The sequence below is a fragment of the Zonotrichia albicollis genome, unplaced genomic scaffold (genome assembly GCF_047830755.1).
Source record: "Zonotrichia albicollis isolate bZonAlb1 unplaced genomic scaffold, bZonAlb1.hap1 Scaffold_254, whole genome shotgun sequence".
NCBI lineage: Eukaryota > Metazoa > Chordata > Aves > Passeriformes > Passerellidae > Zonotrichia > Zonotrichia albicollis.
The window spans coordinates 4,947,290-4,957,557 of record NW_027428428.1 but is presented as its reverse complement, the minus strand read 5'-3'; positions in this window follow the sequence as shown (position 1 = coordinate 4,957,557).

Genomic DNA, 10,268 nt, shown 5'->3' with positions numbered 1-10,268 from the left:
GTTTGTGCCATTTCTCATTTTGTTTCTCTCCACCTTCCCTACAGTCACAGACTGTGTCAATGAGAGGCTGTTTTCCTTGAGGCTTTACAGGAACTAAAGGATCTACCCGCAGAGTTTTCACCAGAGATGCCCTACTGTTTCCTATTTTGGAGCTGCAGCAGCAATGTCTGTGTGCAGAGCTGGGGGCAGATCAGGGCTGGCCCAGCAGCTGTGCCCAGCAGCAGCAGCACTTGGTGTTGCCAGTGCTGCTGCCGTGGCCCTGCCCCGCTGCCTTGCTGGCCCTGGTGTTGCTGCAGGGCCTGAGTGCTCTCGGGGCCGGGCACAGCCCTGGGGGTGGCAGTGCCAGGGCTGCAGCAGGGACAGGCCATGGGCACTGCTGGGGCAGCGCTGACGCCTCAGCCCAGGCCCTTGGGGCTCCAGGCTCCTTGCCCAGGCTCTCTCAAGAACACGCCCAGGCCAATGCTCAGCCCAGAAAAGCCCCGTGAGCAGCCCCAGGCTGGCCGTGGGCAGGCTGGGGGCAAACAGCATGGCTAGGGCTCTGCAAGGGCCCTGGGGCAGACGAGAAGGAGCAGCAGAGCAGGGGCTGATCCATCCCCAGTGCGCTGCACAGCCCAGGGCAGCGTCCCAGAGCGTCCTGATGCAGCTGCCAACAACATCCCCCCTCTGCAGCCCTGGCCTCTCCCCCAGCTCACACAGGTGCCCCATCCTTGCAGGCACACCCACGGCAGCACTGGCTCAGCAGCCCCTGTTTGCATTGCACAGAGCAGGGGGAGCACCCCCATGCTGTTGGTGTGGGGACATGAACCTGAGGGAGCACAAATGCCATCAGATCCTGGGGCCAGCAAGGGCTGGAGAACTTGAACATCTACCAGGGCCTTCACCCACTCCTCACAGGACTTGTGTTCCAGACCCCTCCCCAGACTTGTTGCCCTTCTCTGGACACGCTCCAGCCCCTCCATGTCCTTCCTAAATTGGGGGGCCCAGAACTGGACACCGCACTCGAGGTGCTGCCCAAACAGTGCTGAGCACAGGGGAAGAATCACTGCCCTGCTCCTGCTGGCCACACCATTCCTGATCCAGGCCAGGAGCCATTGGCCTTCTTGCCCACCTGGGCACACTGCTGCCTCATGTCCACCCTGCTGTCCATCAGTCCCTGCAGGTCCCTTTCTGCCTGGCCGCTCTTCAGCCACTCTGTTCCCAAGCTGTAGAACTGCAGGGGTTGTTGTGGCCAAAGTGGAGGACCCAGCACTTGGTCTTGTTAAACCTCACCTTGTTGGATTTGGGCCCTGGATCCAGCCTGTCCAAGGCCCTGTGCAGAGCGCTCCTACTGTCCAGCAGATTAAACTCGCACCTAATTTTGTGTCAGCACAGTTTCCCAGTGTCCCAATGGTCTCCATGGTTCCATGGGGCCTCCCAGTGTCACAATGTCCCTTTGGTTCCATGGGACCCCTTGGTGTCACAAAGTCCCTTGGATCTTTGGCCCTGCAGTGTCACAATGGCCCTTGGTCCCCCCAGGCCCTGAAGTGTCACAGTGGATCCTTGGTTCCATGAATCACAGAATCACAGAATTTCTAGGTTGGTAGAGACCTTGAAGATCATCGAGTCCAACCCCTGTTCTAACACTTCAACTAGATCATGGCACCAAGTGCCACATTCAGTCTTCCCTTAAACACATCGAGGGATGGTGACTCCACCACTTCCCTGGGTCAATGATTCCAGTATTACCACTCTTTCTGTGAAAAATTTCCTCCTTAATTCTAGCCTCTATCTCTCTTGGCGCAACTTGAGACTGTGTCCTCTTGTTCTGTCTGTTGTTGCCCCAAGAAAGAGACCGACCCCCAGCTCACCACAGCCACCCTTCAGGAAGTTGAAGAGGGTGATAAGATCACCTCTGAGTCTCCTTTTCTCCAGGCTGAACAACCCCATCTCCCTCAGTCATTATTCATACGGCCTGTGCTCCAAGCCCCTCACCAGCCTCGTTGCTCTCCTTTGGACACGCTCAAGCATCTAAACATCCCTCCTAAACTGAGGGGCCCAGAACTGGATGCAGTACTCAAGGTGTGGCCTCACCAGTGCCAAGTACAGGGGAAGAATGACCTCCCTACTCCCACTGGCCACACTGTTCCTGATACTGGCCAGGATGCCACTGGCCTTCTTGGCCACCACGGCACTCTGCTGGCTCATGTTCAGCCGACTGTCAACCAGCACTCCCAGGTCCCTTTCCTCCTGAGCACTGTCCAGCCCCACCATCCCAAGCCTATAACGTTGCAGGGGGTTATTGTGGCCAAAGTGCAGGACTCGGCACTTGGACTTATTGAACTTCATCCCATTAGATTTTGCCCATACATCCAACCGTTCCAAATCCCTCTGCAAAGCCCTCCCTCCCTCTAACAGATCAACACACGCTCCCAGCTTAGTGTCATCTGCAAATTTGCTAATGAAAGACTCTAAACCCTCATCCATGTCATCAATAAAAATATTAAACAGAACTGGCCCCAGCACAGACCCCTGAGGGACACCACTGGTGACTGGCCACCAGCTGGATGCAGCACCATTCACCATCACTCTCTGAGCTCGGCCATGCAGTCAGTTCCTAACCCAGCAAAGAGTGCTCCTGTCCAAGCCATGGGCTGCCAGCTTGTCTAGGAGTATGTTGTGGGAGACAGTGTCAAAGGCCTTGCTGAAATCCAAGTAAACAACATCTACAGCCTTCCCTGCATCCACTAGGCGGGTTACCTGGTAATAAAAGGTGACCAGGTTGGTCAAACATGACGTACCTCTCCTAAATCCATGCTGGCTGGGTCTGATACCCTGACCATCTTGTAAATTTTGCGTGATGGCGCTTAATATAAACTCTGTTTTGCCAGGTACTGAGGTCAGGCTGACTGGTCTATAATTACCAGGATCCTCCTTTGCACCTTTTTTGTGAATGGGTATCACACTGGCCAGCTTCCAGTCATCCGGAACCTCACCAGTGAGCCAGGACTGTTGGTAAATGATGGAGAGTGGCTTTGCAAGCTCGTTTGCCAGCTCTCTCATTACCCTGGGGTGGATCCCATCTGGTCTCATAGATTTATGAAAATCCAAGCATTTCAGTAGTTCTATGACTGCCTCCTCTTGGGTAATGGGGGGACCATTCTGCTCCCTGTCACCATCAACCAGCCCAGGTGGGAAGGTGTCTTGAGGGCAAGTCATCTTCCCACTAAAAACTGAGGCAAAATAGGCATTAAGCACTTCTGCTTTTTCCTTATCTTCAGGTACTAAGTTCCCTCCTTTGTCCAATAAAGAACAGAGGCTGGTCTTACCTTTCCTTCTACCATTAATGTATTTGTAAAAACATTTTTTATTATCCTTTACAGAAGTTGCCATTCTAAGTTCAAACTGAGCTTTGGCCTCCCTAATTTTTTTCTGCATGCTCTAGCAGCCTTCTTGAATACTTCCTTAGAGACCTGACCCTTCTTCCAACGCTGATACATCCTCTTTTTATTCTTAAGTTCCTCCAAAATCTCCTTGCCCAGCCAGGCTGGACGTTTACCCCGTTGACTGATCTTTCGGCACACAGGGATGGTCTGTTCCGGTGCCCTCAAGATCTCTGTTTTGAGGTATGCCCACCCTTCCTGAACTCCTTTGTTTTTTAGGACTGCTTCCCAAGGAACGCTCTGAATAAGTCTCCTAAACAGGCCAAAGTCTGACCTCCGGAAGTCTAAAGCAAGAGTTTTACTGGTGCTCTTCCTGACTTCACCAAATATTGAGAACTCTATTATTTCGTGATCACTCTGCCCCAAGTGACCTCCAACCACCACATCTCCCACCAGCCCATCTCTGTTTGCAAACAGCAGATCTAACATAGTCCCTCCCCTGGTGGGTTCACCCACCAGCTGCAACAAAAAGTTGTCCTCCATACATTCTAAGAATTTCCTGGACTGCCTCTTTATTGCCGTATTAAGTTCCCAGTAGATGTCTGGTAGGTTGAAGTCACCCACAAGAACAAGGGCTGATGATCTTGAAACATTACCTAGCTGCTTATAGAATAAGTGATCTACCTCTTCTTCCTGGTTGGGTGGACGATAACAGACTCCCAGTATGGTGTCAGCCTTGTTGGCCTTCCCCTTTATTCTTACCCATAGACATTCAACTCCATCTTCCTTAGTTTCAATTTTGATGGCATCAAAAGTTTGCTTAATATAAAGGGCTACCCCTCACCCTCTTTTTCCTTTCCTGTCTCTCCTGAAGAGCTTGTATCCATCCAGTGCAGTACTCCAGTTATGTGAGTCGTCCCACCATGTTTCCGTGATGGCAACTGTTGTAGTGTGTTGTAATGTCCTGTTTTAGACTTCCGGGTCCCGGGTCCCTTCCCAGGTGTGCCAAAACCCTCCCTTCCCCCCTCGCCCCCTTGCTGAGTGAGTCCTGTCAATCAGGCTTAACATTCCAGCAAAGGCGTCGTGTGGTTGGTCAAATTCAAAGGATGCCCCTCAGGCCCAGAGGTCATTGGCCTGTCTAGGTGTCCCTCGTCCCTTCAGACCCCGCCCCCCCCACCTGGTTGGTGGCTCACCTGTCCCCTCCCCTCCCTCTGAGCTTAAAGGGTGAAGCAGGCCATGTGCTCGCAATTTTGTTGGAGGTCTTCCCAAGATTCAGACCTCTGTAACCATGGAATAAACCACTGCATATAACCCTCCGGCAGAATCTATCCTTTTTTCTCTTCACCTTCGCCTGAAGTCTTCTTCCTAAGGTAAACGGAGTCCCTAACAAGCCTGGACTTGTTTAGTGCCCAGCTGAAACCACCAGCAAGCTAAAGTTGTCTCTGGGGTGATCCACCACAGATGCCGCCTTTGGCTCAGCAGCGAGGGTCAGACTGGCCCAGGCACAATCTAACTGGTAATATTGGGATTCATATTCCAATAGGCAACTACATCACAGCTCGGCAGTTGCACCATGGCCTCCAGCTCTTCTTGTTTGTTGCCCAAGCTGCGTGCATTGGTATACATGCACCTCATCTGGGCTACTGACTTCACCCCTAACTCAGCCTTGCAATTCTTGGGCCTGTTTCCAGATAGCTCAGCTGGTTCCCCTTCCCCCTTAAAACCTAGTTTAAAGCTCTCTCAATGAGGTCTGCCAGTTCATGAGCTAAAAACCTTTTGCCCTTAACAGAGAGGTGCACCCCATCTGGTTCCAGCAGAGAAGATGCTGTAAAAGTTTCCCCATGATCAAAGAATCCAAAATCAAAGAATCCAGAAGAGACAGGTCTGCCTGCCTTGGCCACCCAGGGGCCACCTCTCATCTGCCTTTGAAACCCTGGGACCATGTGCTTTTCTTGCTTAGGAAAAAAAAACATCCATCTCAACCAGGTGCCCATGGCCAAAATTGGGAAACTGCCTCTGGAATTCCCTATATCCAAGGACAGCTTCCAGACAAAAGCTGCCAGTACTGACAAGTCTGGCTGGCCTTGGCTTCCTGAGGGCTGGCACTCATCTGCCTCTGAAACACTGGGGCTCTGTGCTTTCCTTCCTAATAAAAAGAACTCTTCTTCCTCAACACCTCTTCCTCAGGTGCTCATTGCCAAAATTGATGTTCCACCTCCAAAATGCCCAATGTCCACGGATATCCCCTAGATGAAAGGTGCCAAGAGAGACAGGTCTGGCTGCCCTTGGCCTAAGGTTGGCCACCCCTCATCTTCTTCCAAAACACTTGGACTTTTCACTTTTCTTTCCTATAGGAAAAAACCATCCATCTTGACCAGGTACCCATGGCCAAACCTGCCATTCTACCTCCAAAACTCTGTACATCCAAGAATTGCTCCCAAGTTAAAACTGCCAGGACAGACAGGTCTGGCTGCCCCTGGCCTCTTTGGAGCTGCCTCTCACCTACTTTCCAAACACTGGGGCATAGTGTTTTCCTTCCTATGGCACTGAACAGTCCTTCTTATCTGTGCAGAAATGACCAAAAATGGGATTTCACCTCCCAAAATCCCTATATCCAAGAGTTGCTTTCAGACAAAAGCTACCATGACAGAGAGGTCTGGCTGGCCTAGGCCTCTGATGGCTGCCTTTCATCTGCCCCTCAAACACCAGTGTTCCGTGCTTTCCTTCCTATCAAAAGCATGATCCTTCTTCTCTAGGTGTCCATGTCTGAAACTGGGATTCCACCTCTAAAATTCTGAATATCCAAGGGTTGCTCCCAGGCAAAATCTGCCAGTACCATCAAGTCTGGCTGGCCTTGGCCTCTGGTGACTGCCCCTGCAACACTGGGGCTGGGGTCTTTCCTTCCCATGGAGATCCCTGGGACACTGTGGGGACCTCATGGAACCAAGGGGATCATTGTGGCACCACTGGAGCCCATGGAACCAAGGGGCCATGGTGACACAGCGGGGCTTCATGGAACCCAGAGACCATTATGACTCTGTGGGGCCTGATAGAACCATGGAGACCCTTCAGGGCCTCATGCCACCAAGGGAGCCTGATGACACCTCAGGGCCTCCTGGAAGCAAGGGACCATTGGGACACTGTGGGGCCCCATGGAACCCAGGGAACATGGACCAGGTCTGGCTGGCTTGGCCTCCCAGGGGTCGCCTGACAGGTCTGGCTGATGTTGAGATGTCAAAGGCTGCCTCTCCTCAGCTCCTGGAGCACTGGGACTCTGTGTTTTCCTTGCTATGGAAAAGAACCATTCCTCCTTTCAGATATGCATTGCCAAAATTGGTGCTCTCCCTAAAAATTTCCTATATGCAAAGGTATCTCTCAGAACAAAATCTGCCAGCTCTGGCTGGCCTTTGCCTCTGGTGGTCACCTCTCATCTGCCCCTGAAACAGTGGAGCTCTGTCCCTTCATTCCTATGGAAAAGAACCGGAATTCTTGTCCAGGGACCATGGCCAAAATTAGAATTTGGCCTCCCAAATTTAGTATATCCAAGGATTGCTCCCAGACAAAAGTAGCCAGGACAGACAGGTCTGGCTGGCCCTGTCCTCTGGTGATTTTTTAGATTATTAGCTGAATGTTTTCATTTGAAAACACCTTGGAGAGGGCCCAGAAATCTCCCACGGAGGAGTTTTGAAGCCTCGGGCAGATGACTAGTACATATGGACAAAGGAGTTCTGTTCTCTCTGCTATTGTGGTGGTTTTGCATAACTGAAGTACTGTTCTAAGAGAAGCTGCTAGCAGTTTCCTCTGTGTCAGACAAAATAACCAATAAGTAATTAGCTATGAGAATTGACAATCTGTTTAACCACTAAGGAAACTGTGCACGCCTCTGTGAAGACAGATGCTAAAGATCAAAAAACCGCTGGGGTTCACCCACAAGCCCCGGGCAGGGGGAGGAGAAGCCATCAGCCCCTGGCTGTGCTGCTGCTGTGCTCAGGCCTGGCTGCTGAGATCCTGGCCCTCCCCCCAGCGCAGCCCATCCTGACACAGCCCCAGCACAGCCGCTGCAGAAACCTCCATTGTAAAACAGCTCCACCGCAAGCACCGAGCCCGGCCTGGGTCACAGAACCATCTGCAGGTCCCGGGTGAGATATGAACTTTCTCAGTGCTTCCGTCCTCCCTCGACTGAGAGAAAAGGACAAAGTTCAGGCTCATAGAGGAGCAATATGAAGACACCAAGGTCAGTGAAGAGGAAGTTGAGTCCCTGATGGGAGGGATGAGGAGATGTCCTGATCTTGGGGCTGAAATCCTCTTGTAAAGCTATGGAGAAGGATGTAATTGATGCATCAGACTCTCTTTTTCCCTATAATGCACTAAAAAGTATGAGGAATGAGTCTTATGGAGAAGTCTCCATAGAATGAAAGAGAGACCCCTCTCCCCAAGAGAACTGAAGAAAGGCTCTTATAGAAGTGGTAAACTGACTGAAACCTTTAGGTTTTGTCTCATTACATTGTCAGTAACAAAGAAAAGGTTTTAGGGGGAGGAGAAGTATTCTAAAAGTTTTGTTCTGATTCTTATTTCTCTTTCTTTGAGTTACTATTAATAATCTTTTCTTTATACCCTTTTAAAGTTTTGAGCCCACTTTGCCTTTCTCCTAATTCGATCTCACAGCAGAAAATCAGTAAGAATAGTCTAGTGAGTGCACAGGTAACACGCCAACACTGAACCCACCACACTAATTGATGTATTGGCTAAGAAATCTCATATTGGTGATCCAAAACCACTACAGAGAACTTCCTGATGAACTGCATGAGAGCAGAGGGAAATCAAGGCAGAGCCATGGTTTGTCAGTACTTGCTTGATCCTAATGAGCAATGTGGTGCATTTGGAGCTGAGCCCTGGAACCTCAGGGCATGAGAGGAGATTGCACAAACCTTTACAGGAGTGAAAGTCAGAGGAAACACTCAAAGTGTCTCAAAGCATGAATAGGTCCCACTGAGGTCCATCCCCAACGCAGGCTTCTCCTGGACTCCTTGGAGGAGTGAATTGGAGGCCAGGATGGCACTAAATGCTCTCAGAGACTCAGTGTGGAAAGGAAATTCCAAAGTACCTTAAAAACCTTGAGTATCTCAAATCATTGATGAGCCCCACTGAGTGTCAGTAAAGAGTTCTCAAGGGACTCATTAAAGCAGAAAATTGAGGCCATGATTACAGAAACTTCTCATAGAGTTTGTTGAAAAGTGAAACACCAAGTACCTAAAAATAACTGAAGTACCTTGAAGCATTAATGAGCCCACTGAGTGTTGTTACTTACAAAGGCTCTCAAGGGACTCAAAGCAGATAATTGGAGGCCATGTTTGCAATAAACCTCCCAGAGACTCCAAGTCATAAGAAAAACCCAAAGTCCTTTGAAAAACTCTGTGAGCATGAAGGAGCCCCCAGGGCCATTCCTGAGCAAGGCTCCCCAGGGACTCCTTCCAGCAGATCCTTGAGGCCACTGGGATGTGGGCTAGAGGGGGATGATGCTGAGGACAAGGGGCTGACAGTGCCCAGCCTGGCTGGGGCTGTGCCAGGAGGCCCCAGAGCCTCAGGACAAGGTGTCTCCTCACAGCCCTTGGTGGCACAGACCCTGCTGTGCCCCAGGCCACCAAGGCGTGTCTTCTCGTTGTCCTCACCTGTCATCAGTGCCTCCAATTCTTTGCTCTGCCTGGGGCCTGGGGACACTTTCTCTGTCGTGTCCCTGAGTGGGACCCATTAAAACTTCAAGAAACTTAGGAGTTGGATTCTGCCTTGGAGTTCTGGAGAGGTTTCTTCAGCTCCCTCTCAGAGATATTCAGGGCCTGAGCACAAAGCCCCAGAGGCTCATTAAAGTCCTGGTGCTGTGTCTGTGCTGCTGAGCTGGGCTGGGCTCCTGGCACAGAAGCAGCTCCTGGTAACCAAGAAGAGCTTCAAAAGCACATTTCTCTTGATGAGCAGCTCTTCTGCCAGCCCAGCAGGGCTGGGGCACTGCCTGCAGCCACCCTGGGCACAGCACAAAGGCACAAAGAGCTTCAATCAGTCAGGGCTGGGAAGGAGAAATACCTGGGGCAGAATCAGTGCCAGTCCATAGCACAGGAACCTCTGGCTGCAGGACAATGCAGCTGCAGCTCCTGGAGCCATCTCCTGCAGCTGGAACATCCCAGTGCCTGCAGACTCTGTGAGTACAACTCTGAGTATTTTTGGTGCAGGGGAGGTGAAATGCTCATGAAGCTCTGACATGCTTAGGGGTTCTGATCAGTCAAGGAGTATTTCCAAGACAAGGATTTTGATAAAAACGTGGAAATTGCCAAAGATTTTGTATTCTGTTTTATACTACTGAACAATGGAAGGGAAGGGGGTATAAATATTAAACGCTGATTATGAATTTTGACTAGTGTCTGAGACATTCATACAGTTCCTATTAGTGATCAATAGGTTCACAGGAGATCCCTAATGTGCTTGCAGCCACTCTGCCCATGGACAGCACCAGCATCACTTTTGCTCTTAACCATCAGGCTCAGTCTGAGCTGTCCTTTCTCCAGGCTGCAAACAGAACCTGCCCCCAGCCAGTGCCCTGCAAACAGCCAGGGTTCTGTCAGGCCAAGGAGAGTGCACAGAGATTTGGGGTCGGTGAGTGCTGGCAGGAAGAGATCAGGCACAGGGAAACACCTGCAGGAGGAAAATCTCCAGGAAGCAGAGAGAAGATCAGGCAATGAGAGAACACAAACCCAGCAATGCTGTGGCAGGGAGAGTTTAGAGATGTCCACAGGATCCCCTCCAGTGCAGCCCCTCCCTCTGAACAAGCCCCCTCCCTCCTGTGCCTCCAGCCCAGCCTCTGCCCTCAGGGCCAGGGCTCCAAGGCGTGCAGCCCCTCCTGTGCAGGCAGAGCTGCAGCAG